This window comes from Salvelinus alpinus, chromosome 17 (genome assembly GCF_045679555.1).
Source record: "Salvelinus alpinus chromosome 17, SLU_Salpinus.1, whole genome shotgun sequence".
In the NCBI taxonomy this organism is placed as follows: Eukaryota; Metazoa; Chordata; class Actinopteri; order Salmoniformes; family Salmonidae; genus Salvelinus; species Salvelinus alpinus.
Window position 1 is genome coordinate 27,202,752 of NC_092102.1, and position 11,935 is coordinate 27,214,686.

Sequence of the window (11,935 nt, forward strand, 5' to 3'; positions counted from 1 at the left end):
ATCCATCTCCTTGCATTGGCATGCTGTGCCCAAACCCCATGGCATACCATTTTGTCAACAGAGCATACTTAAAGAATACCCATTACACTCTGGCTGGTCTGGAGAGAGCCATTGCCACACACCACCAGAGATAAGCGTAGTGAACAGTGTGTATGTCATGGTTCCTCCTGGCACCATATTTCATGATTGTGTCCCTGTTAAAATAAGTGTGCTTTCTGTGGTCCTTTGCAGAAGCTTTAATTGTTCACTGTGTGCGTTCATTTCTGTCATGAGAATTATGTTCTCGATGTTCATAAACCAATTCAATTAAACTACTCAGTCTGCTAATCAGGATTTGTAAGATACTGATTGAAATGAAACAGACGGAGGCCCAGCTAAAATAGTCAATAAGGTTTATTCATGGGCGCGCTGGTTAGTTGTACAAAACCATTCATTTTATACTAGCTCCTTACGCACATACTCTTGCACACAAACAGAATTCATATGCACATACATTTGCACACAAACAGTAGGTATCCTACGCACACACTGTCCTGCTACCCAGCCGACAAAGATTAGGGACCGTGAGAATCACTCCCTGTCCTTTCCCAAATCTCTCAGAGGCCCCTAGCCAAGGTCGACACCAAATCTTGCTCAGACAGTCTGTGTTTAAGACACTTTAGAGACATATTGTACAGTTTATATTATTTTACCCTAATTCTGACTAAAACTACACACCTCATTAATTATACTTTGTTTAAGTTTGAAAGTACATTTCCTGCAATTCTACACATTTTGCCATGGAATGTAACGAAAAAAAATAACTATTTCAAAGCTAATTTCCTGCTATTGTAAACATTTTGTCATAGGGTGGAGAGAAATGTTTGCTGTTTTGAATATGATATCTGAGTAAGAGTGATTAACAAAATCAATAGGGGCCCTCCGGTCAGTAATTCCACCTTGATTACTTCCATGATTAAGTTTAGGTAGCAGGCCGCTAGACTAATTTACCAATAAAAAATGTAGCTGACATGGGCTAATTGAGTGACTGTCAGTGACTAACATAACGAGAAAAACTGCTGATGCACAACCAAATTTTGAAATTGCACCTTGTGTATTCTACAACAGTAAGCTGAGACCCCGGCTGATTGATCTGTTGCCCATCCCTGATCTAGACCTATGGCCTGCTGTTGCATATATGGGGGTGTATATTAAGCCAATAAATGTCAGTTTGTCATTGGCGCCTGTATGGCACATACGGTCATCCTGTGTACATTAACCTTGTCCCCTGGCTAATGAGACTAGTATACATTAATCAGTACTTTTGAGGAACAGATGTCCAAAGCTTGCGACTCATTACAGTAAAAATCTTGAAGCTAAATAATTAATGTTGTTCCCCAAAGGAACAGCCAAACTCATAGTATCAAGTTACAAACTGAAAGAGAAGTGTCTTAATTGTGTTTCCACCTCAACTCTATAGGCCATGCGAAAGAGGCACTTGATCTGGCAAGCATGCAAGAGCAGTTGGTACAGCTGGAGCATTAGAGTAAACTGAAGGTGGGTCACTTTCAAATGCCTGGTTATTAGGTTTATCCATCAAATTGTTGTGAGCATATATTGAGTAGTGACTTTATTTTTATCAAGTTTGGCATGAAATGGAACTGTTAAATTATATGCAATGTCTGGCTTTTATACATCCTTTCCATAATGAATCAGCAACGATCAGGGTGGGGACAGGCATGTAGACCCATTATCTCATGGGACTTTTTTTTTCTTGTGACAGGTAGGCCAACATTTGGTGCAGCATAGTCTATGCTACAGTAATATAAAGACCGAATGCTTGTCTAATTTACCCATCTCCATCTGTCTTTACATTTTTAAATTGCAGCTGCATTGTTTTAAAACGGCCTCTCTCACAGTCTATCTCGCCATCAACTCCATTCAAAATGTGCAACCAAAATAGATCTTACTGTTCTTTTTTTTATTAACCTTCCTTTAACCAGGAAAAGCCCTTTTTCAAGGGAGAACTTGCCAATAGGCAGCTACAATCAATACATTACAGAATTAAAACATACAACAATACAACATGATCCAGACTAAAAAAAGCATTATTAAAAGCATTATTAAAGCATATTTTAAATTCATTCAGTGGCACTAACATATCTAGATGAAGCATGGATTGTAGACTATTCCATGCCTCTAGTGCACAAGAAGAGAAGGCAGTCTTAACTAATACTGTGAATATCCTGGGGACTTTAAGTACAGTAGCAACCACCTAGTAGACCAGGTATAGTAACTGCTGGTGGTGAAGGTGACCAGACTAGAGGGAGTTTACCCAAGAGGGCTTTGTACGCTACAAATAAGCTACAAATGTAGCTTACTGTGCATATAAAGTGAAGGCCAACCTACCATTTGGTACAAGGTGCAATGGTGGGTGAGTGACTTGGCATTTGTAATAAAGTGCAAGGATGCATGATAAACAGAGTCCAGTCCCTGTAAGACGGAAGAGGTGCCATGCATATATAACAAGTCACCGTAATCAATTACAGAGAGAAAAGTGGCCTGAACAAGCTTCTTTCTTTCCCTAAGCCGAAAGCAAGCCTTATTATGAAAATAAAAACCCAATTTCAATTTAAGCTTCCTCACAAGATTATCCATATGAACTTTAAAGGACAACTTGTTATCGAACCATATACCTAGGTATTTGTAGGATGTTTTTTGTACATTCGAGACCAGTTAGAAACCATAAAGGGAGGCCTGGAGTGACTGAAAAGCAGTCTGGAGGTCTTCAACAACCTGAACCAGAGAAGGAGCACATGAATATATGACTATCCTCTGCATAGAGATGTAACTTTGCTGGTTGTATCCCATTTCCCAGTTCATTAATAAAAATTGAGAACAACACAGGAGCTAAAATGGAACCCTGGGGCACACCTCTATTAATCTCAAGAAAGCTAGATTTGTGATTGTCAGTATATATACACATTGTGTTCGGTCAGAAAGATAGTTCCTAAACCAATTTACTGCCCCTTCACTGAAACCAATGTTACTGAGTCTAGCTAGCAAGAATTCATGGTCAACTGAATCAAATGCCTTTGATACATTAACAAACTGAGCAGCACAACGTTTCTTTTTATCAAGTGCATTTGCCACTGCCATAGCTGCAGTTGTGGTGCTGTGCCCCGATCTAAAGCCAGACTGAACCACGATCAGTATGTTCTTTTCAATTAAGACGTTTTTTTAACTGAGTTCACTAGGGATTCATAAACCTTGGCCAGGATAGGGAGTTTGGAGATAGTACGACAGTTATTAGCATCTGAGGGATCTCCACTCTTTAGCAGTGGGAGGACATAAGCTGATTTCCAAATGCTGGGTATGGAATTGGTCATGAGACTGAAGTTGAGAATGTGAACCAGAGGTTCAGTAATAATACCAGCTGCTATGTTTAAGAGGTAGGGATCCAGGTTGTCTGGACCTGCAGACTTTTTACTGTCTATTGCCTTTAGTGCTTTATAGACCTCAGCATAAGAAACAGGCTCAAAGTTAAAATGGTTCACATAAGAACCTATATATATATATATATATATATATACAGTGGGGCAAAAAAGTATTTAGTCAGCCACCAATTGTGCAAGTTCTCCCACTTAAAAAGATGAGGCCTGTAATTTTCATCATATGTACACTTCAACTATGACAGACAAAATGTCCCGTGTGGCTCAGTTGGTAGAGCATGGCGCTTGCAACGCCAGGGTTGTGGGTTCATTCCCCACGGGGGGAACAGGATGAATATGTATGAACTTTCCGATTTGTAAGTCGCTCTGGATAAGAGCGTCTGCTAAATGACTTAAATGTAAATGTAAATGTAAAATGAGAAAAAAAAATCCAGAAAATCACATTGTAGGATTTTTAATGAATTTATTTGCAAATTATGGTGGAAAATAAGTATTTGGTCAATAACAAAAGTTTATCTCAATACTTTGTTATATACCCTTTGTTGGCAATGACAGAGGTCAAACATTTTCTGTAAGTCTTCACAAGGTTTTCACACACTGTTGCTGGTATTTTGGCCCATTCCTCCATGCAGATCTCCTCTAGAGCAGTGATGTTTTGGGGCTGTTGCTGGGCAACACGGACTTTCAACTCCCTCCAAAGATTTTCTATGGGGTTGAGATCTGGAGACTGGCTAGGCCACTCCAGGACCTTGAAATGCTTCTTACGAAGCCACTCCTTCGTTGCCCGGGCGGTGTGTTTGGGATCATTGTCATGCTGAAAGACCCAGCCACGTTTCATCTTCAATGCCCTTGCTGATGGAAGGAGGTTTTCACTCAAAATCTCACGATACATGGCCCCATTCATTCTTTCCTTTACACGGATCAGTCGTCCTGGTCCCTTTGCAGAAAAACAGCCCCAAAGCATGATGTTTCCACCCCCATGCTTCACAGTAGGTATGGTGTTCTTTGGATGCAACTCAGCATTCTTTGTCCTCCAAACACGACGAGTTGAGTTTTTACCAAAAAGTTATATTTTGGTTTCATCTGACCATATGACATTCTCCCAATCTTCTTCTGGATCATCCAAATGCTCTCTAGCAAACTTCAGACGGGCCTGGACATGTACTGGCTTAAGCAGGGGGACACGTCTGGCACTGCAGGATTTGAGTCCCTGGCGGCTTAGTGTGTTACTGATGGTAGGCTTTGTTACTTTGGTCCCAACTCTCTGCAGGTCATTCACTAGGTCCCCCCGTGTGGTTCTGGGATTTTTGCTCACCGTTCTTGTGATCATTTTGACCCCACGGGGTGAGATCTTGCGTGGAGCCCCAGATCGAGGGAGATTATCAGTGGTCTTGTATGTCTTCCATTTCCTAATAATTGCTCCCACAGTTGATTTCTTCAAACCAAGCTGCTTACCTATTGCAGATTCAGTCTTCCCAGCCTGGTGCAGGTCTACAATTTTGTTTCTGGTGTCCTTTGACAGCTCGTTGGTCTTGGCCATAGTGGAGTTTGGAGTGTGACTGTTTGAGGTTGTGGACAGGTGTCTTTTATACTGATAACAAGTTCAAACAGGTGCCATTAATACAGGTAACGAGTGGAGGACAGAGGAGCCTCTTAAAGAAGAAGTTACAGGTCGGTGAGAGCCAGAAATCTTGCTTGTTTGTAGGTGACCAAATACTTATTTTCCACCATAATTTGCAAATAAATTCATAAAAAATTCTACAATGTGATTTTCTGGATTTCTTTTTCTCATTTTGTCTGTCATAGTTGAAGTGTACCTATGATGACAATTACAGGCCTCTCTCATCTTTTTAAGTGGGAGAACTTGTACAATTGGTGGCTGACTAAATACTTTTTTGCCCCACTGTATATATATCATAGTTTACTGTAACAGAGCTTACATCATAAACCTGGGCACCACCATTATCAAAAACTGAACCAGCAGATATGAAGTGCTTGTTAAAAACCCCTACAATATCAGCTTTATCCTTCACTTCATTAGAATCCATCATTAAATGGTCAGGAATGCCAGAGGATACATTAGAAACTGACACTGATTTGATTAGCATCTAGAACTTGGTAGGGTTGTTTATGTTCTCTGTGACTGCATGGAAATAGAAATCTGATTTGGACTTCCTGGTAAATCCTGGACATGTGTTTCTTAGCACTCTGAAGGAGGCCCAGTCAACAGGAGCATTTGTATGTCTAGCTTGAGCCCAAGAGACATTTCTCTTTCTAATTAATTCTGCCAAGTTATCTGAAATCCAGGGATTGCCCCTTCCACTGATTCAACATTTCTTCACTGGAGCATGCTTATCACAAATGGACACAAATTGCATAGAAAAAATAGTCCCAGGCAGTGTCAACATCGGGAATGAGACTTACTCTGTCAATAGTATGGTACAGATCATGTAAGAACGCTTGCTCATCAAACTTTCTAAAATGTCTTTTAGAAATATAACGGGGTTTGGCTTTGGTCATTTTTGTACTTCTAACATAAGAAATTGCACAGTGATCACTGACGTCATTACAGAATATCCCAGTCCATGTGTATTTGTGAGGGGTATTCGTTAGAATAATGTCCAATAGCGTTGATTTGTTAGGTGCTCTGGGATTCGGTCTGGTAGGCGCATTAATTAATTGCGCGAGATTCAGAGAGTCACACAGTTACACGATACAGATGTAAGCATGTCCCAGTTCAAATCTCCTAAAATAATGAATTGTCTGTAGCAGCCTACTACAGTGATGTGGGAGTCCTTATATACTTTCACTTTAACCGCAAGCAATTCAAAATGTTTGGCTTTGGTAATAGAGATAATTTCAGAGGTGTTAAACTTGGATTTAACATCAATTCCCTCCTCCTTTACTCTTCTGATTCGTTCTAAAAAAAAACCTGTACTCATAAATATAAATCGAGTTATTTGACACAGATTTCTTTAGCCAAGTTTCTGATAAAACCATTAGGTATGCATTTGTCGTATTGGCCCATATTCTAAAAATGTATATTTTTGGAAAATAGACTTCTGACATTAACATACAAGAGGCCAAAACCTGCTCTGTTTTTAAAATCATAGGAGTCGGTAGAGATTGCATGGTATCTACCGGCCCAGGGTTTGGTCGCACATTACCAGAGATCAACAATAAAAACATAACAGTATATCTCAGTTGCCCAATGCGTGAGGACTAGGCAGGGCCAGCACCATTGTCAATAAAGTCTTTCCACACAGACAACTAATTCAATAGTTTGATATTTTGGAAGTAGGCTATGCCATCAAGTGTAGGTCCAGTTGCGTTTGAGAGTGGTACAAATGCAAAGAGAAAGACCAAGTTCCTGGTGGTATTGACATGATGGTCTCGTCAGAGTGTTTGAAAATTGTAGGGCATAAAGCGAAGATAATTCACTCACCCATTGATCATTCAGCCTATTTAATCCAGGGTGGCATTGCGTAAAGAGCAGGCACAGTAACAGATACACAATGCCGGTTTTTAGAGGTATTTGAGCACAGGTGCGCAGCGACCAGTAGACCTTGTGCATCAGATTTTCCAATCTGGCAACTGCTTCTCCGCTCCTGGCCTTCAGTGCGCAATTGCGCTCGAGTAGAAGGCCTTGTGCGCAGACAGACGCTCATGACTCGGGGAGCTCCAACTCCAGAAAGGTGTAGGCTACAGTTTACAAGCAGCTCAAGGCAGAAAAAACGGTCTTTCAATCAGAAATCTTTGTACAAGTACATTTCGTAAAATAGAGACGGAAATCAAAAAATAAGTTGTTATATACAGCATCCACCTCCACATCAAAAGTGTTTGCTTCTGTTTAAAACCTGTTGAGGATAGAGGGCGCTATTTACACTTTGGGGGAAAATCGTGCCCAATTTAAATGGCCTCGTACTCTATTCTTGCTCGTACAATATGCATATTATTATTACTATTGGTGTAACGGCGTTCCTCTTCCACTTCATACGAAGAGGAGGAGCAGGGATCGAACCAAAATGCAGACTTGTGATTTGACATGATATTTATTAAAGTAAAGACGACAACACGAACTTCACTTAAAACTAAACAAAACAACAAACGGAGTAGACAAACCTGAACGTAAGGACTTACATGTAACGCAGAACGAACAAACAGGAAAATGACTACATAAAACGACGAACGAACGAAACAGTCCCGTATGGTGCAACATAGACACAGACACAGGAGACAACCACCCACAAACAAACAGTGTGAAAACACCTACCTTAATATGGCTCTCAATCAGAGGAAATGAAAACCACCTGCCTCTAATTGAGAGCCATATCAGGTCACCCTTTAAACCAACATAGAAACAGAAAACATAGACTGCCCACCCAAACTCACGTCCTGACCAACTAACACATACAAAACTAACAGAAAACAGGTCAGGAACGTGACATAACCCCCCCCCTCAAGGTGCGAACTCCGGGCGCACCAGCACAAAGTCTAGGGGAGGGTCTGGGTGGGCATCTGACCACGGTGGTGGCTCAGGCTCTGGGCGAGGTCCCCACCCCACCATAGTCAATCCCAGCTTACGTCTCCCCCTTAGAATGACCACCCTCATCTTACACCCACTTAATTTAAATATTAACCTTAAGATAAGGGGCAGCACCAGGACAAGGGGCAGCACCGGGATAGAAAGATAGCTCAGGACAGATGGATAGCTCAGGATAGAGAGGTAGCTCAGGATAGAGAGGTAGCTCAGGATAGAGGGGCAACTCCGGACTGAAGGGCAGCTCCGGACAGAGAGACAGCTCTGGACTGAGAGGCAGTTCTGGATAAATAGCAGCTTCGGGCTGAAGGGCAGCTCATGGCTGACTGACGGCTCTGGACGCTCATGGCAGGCTGACGGCTCTGGACGCTCATGGCTCACTGACGGCTCTGGACGCTCATGGCTGGCTGACGACTCTGGACGCTCATGGCTGGCTGACGGCTCTGGACGCTCATGGCTGGCTGACGGCTCTGGACGCTCATGGCTCACTGGCGGTTCTGGACGCTCATGGCTCACTGGCGGCTCTGGCAGATCCTGTCTGGTTGGCGGCGCTGGCAGATCCTGTCTGGTTGGCGGCTCTGGCAGATCCTGTCTGGTTGGCGGTTCTGGCAGATCCTGTCTGGTTGGCGGCTCTGGCAGATCCTGTCTGGTTGGCGGCTCTGGCAGATCCTGTCTGGTTGGCGGCTCTGGCAGATCCTGTCTGGTTGGCGGCTCTGGCAGATCCTGTCTGGTTGGCGGCTCTGGCAGATCCTGTCTGACGAATGGCTCTAGCGGCTCCTGACTGACTATCGGCTCTGACGGCTCGGGACAGACGGGCGGCTCTAATGGCTCGGGACAGACGGATGGCTCAGACGGCACTGGGCAGACGGATGGCTCAGATGGCGCTGGGGAGACGGATGGCTCAGATGGCGCTGGGGAGACGGATGGCTCAGATGGCGCTGGGGAGACGGATGGCTCAGATGGCGCTGGGGAGACGGATGGCTCAGATGGCGCTGAGGAGACGGATGGCTCAGATGGCGCTGCGGAGACGGATGGCTCTGGCTGATCCTGTCTGGCGGAAGGCTTTGGCTGCTCCTGTCTGGCGGAAGGCTCTAGCGGCTCCTGTCTGGCGGAAGGCTCTAGCGGCTCCTGTCTGGCGGAAGGCTCTAGCGGCTCCTGACTGACTATCGGCTCTGACGGCTCGGGACAGACGGGCGGCTCTAATGGCTCGGGACAGACGGATGGCTCAGACGGCACTGGGCAGACGGATGGCTCAGATGGCGCTGGGGAGACGGATGGCTCAGATGGCGCTGGGGAGACGGATGGCTCAGATGGCGCTGGGGAGACGGATGGCTCAGATGGCGCTGGGGAGACGGATGGCTCAGATGGCGCTGAGGAGACGGATGGCTCAGATGGCGCTGCGGAGACGGATGGCTCTGGCTGATCCTGTCTGGCGGAAGGCTTTGGCTGCTCCTGTCTGGCGGAAGGCTCTAGCGGCTCCTGTCTGGCGGAAGGCTCTAGCGGCTCCTGTCTGGCGGAAGGCTCTGTAGGCTCATGGCAGACGGGCGGCTTTGCAGGCTCATGGCAGACGGGCGGCTTTGAAGGCTCAATACAGACGGGCAGTTCATGCGGCGCTTGGCAGACGGACAGTTCAGGCGCCGTTGGGCAGACGGCAGACTCTGGCCGGCTGAGACGCACTGTAGGCCTGGTGCGTGGTGCCGGAACTGGAGGCACCGGACTGGAGACACGCACTTCAAGCCTAGTGCGGGGAGCAGGGACAGGGCACACTGACCTCTCGAAGCGCACTATAGGCCTGGTGCGTGGTACCGGCACTGGTGGCACCGGGCTGAGGGCACGCACATCAGGAAGAGTACGGGGAGAAGGAACAGTGCGTACAGGGCTCTGGAGACGCACAGGAGGCTTAGTGCGTGTTGCCGGAACTGGAGGCACCGAACTGGATACACGCACCATAGGAAGAGTGCGTGGAGGAGGAACAGGGCTCTGGAAACGCACTGGAAGCCTGGTGCGTGGTGTAGGCACTGGTGGTACTGGGCTGGGGCGGGAAGGTGGCGCCGGAAATACCGGACCGTGCAGGCGTACTGGCTCCCTTGAGCATTGAGCCTGCCCAACCTTACCTGGTTGAATACTCCCCGTCGCCCGACCAGTGCGGGGAGGTGGAATAACCCGCACCGGGCTATGTAGGCGAACCGGGGACACCATGCGTAAGGCTGGTGCCATGTAAGCCGGCCCGAGGAGACGCACTGGAGACCAGACGCGTTGAGCCGGCCTCATGACACCTGGCTCAATGCCCAATCTAGCCCTACCAGTGCGGGGAGGTGGAATAACCCGCACCGGGCTATGCACACGTACAGGAGACACCGTGCGCTCTACTGCGTAACACGGTGTCTGCCCGTACTCCCGCTCTCCACGGTAAGCCTGGGAAGTGGGTGCAGGTCTCCTACCTGCCCTTGGCCCACTACCTCTTAGCCCCCCCCCAAGAAATTTTTGGGGTTTCTTCTCGGGCTTCCTTGCTAGCCGTGTACCTTCATAGCTTCGGTTCCTTTCTCCGGTAGCCTCTGCTCTCCTTAATGCCTCCAGCTGTTCCCATGGGAGGCGATCCCTTCCAGCCAGGATCTCCTCCCATGTGTAGCAACCCTTGCCGTTTAATACGTCCTCCCATGTCCATTCCTGTTTCGTGTTCCACTGCTCGAACTTATGCTGCTTGGTTCTGGATTGGTGGGTGGTTCTGTAACGGCGTTCCTCTTCCACTTCATACGAAGAGGAGGAGCAGGGATCGAACCAAAATGCAGACTTGTGATTTGACATGATATTTATTAAAGTAAAGACGACAACACGAACTTCATTTAAAACTAAACAAAACAACAAACGGAGTAGACAAACCTGAACGTAAGGACTTACATGTAACGCAGAACGAACGAACAGGAAAATGACTACATAAAACGACGAACGAACGAAACAGTCCCGTATGGTGCAACATAGACACAGACACAGGAGACAACCACCCACAAACAAACAGTGTGAAAACACCTACCTTAATATGGCTCTCAATCAGAGGAAATGAAAACCACCTGCCTCTAATTGAGAGCCATATCAGGTCACCCTTTAAACCAACATAGAAACAGAAAACATAGACTGCCCACCCAAACTCACGTCCTGACCAACTAACACATACAAAACTAACAGAAAACAGGTCAGGAACGTGACAATTGGATAGAAAACACTCTCTAGTTTCTAAAACCGTTTGAATTATATCTGTGAGTAAAACAGAACTCATTTTGCAGCAAACTTCCTGACAGGAAGTGGAAAATCTGAAATCGATGCTCTGTTCTAGGGCCTGCCTATAAATGTGCTTGATATTTATTAGTATACATGCACTTCATACGCCTTCCACTAGATGTCAACAGGCAGTGAGAGAAGAAATGGAGTGTATAACATGATCTGAGGTCGAATAAAAGCTCTTGGCATGACGTGACCCCAATTTCCTGTTTTCTGGAACGCGCGAGAAGGGACCTGGTATTGCCTTCTGTAAAGCTGTCGTTATAGACGACTAATATCTCCGGCTTTGATTTTATTTGATACATGTGACAATATCATCGTAAAGTATGTTTTTTCAATATAGTTTTATTCGATTATTGAATTTTCTTCGGGACGTTAGGCGTGTTGCTTTGTCTGCGTTTGTTCAGGAAGGAGAGCTTCGCGCCACTTTGCTAGCTTTCCGTGCTAATTGACTGGAGAAGAGGACATTCTAAATCCAAACAACGATTGTTCTGGACAAAGGACCCCTTGTACAACATTCTGATGGAAGATCATCAAAAGTAGGACCCATTTTATGATGCTATTTCATATATCTGTCGAACATGTGAACTAGTAGTTTGCGCCCAGATTTTGGGCACGGTCTCGCCATAACGTAAACTGCATGTCGTAATGAAGTTATTTTTAGAATTCTAACACGGCGATTGCATTA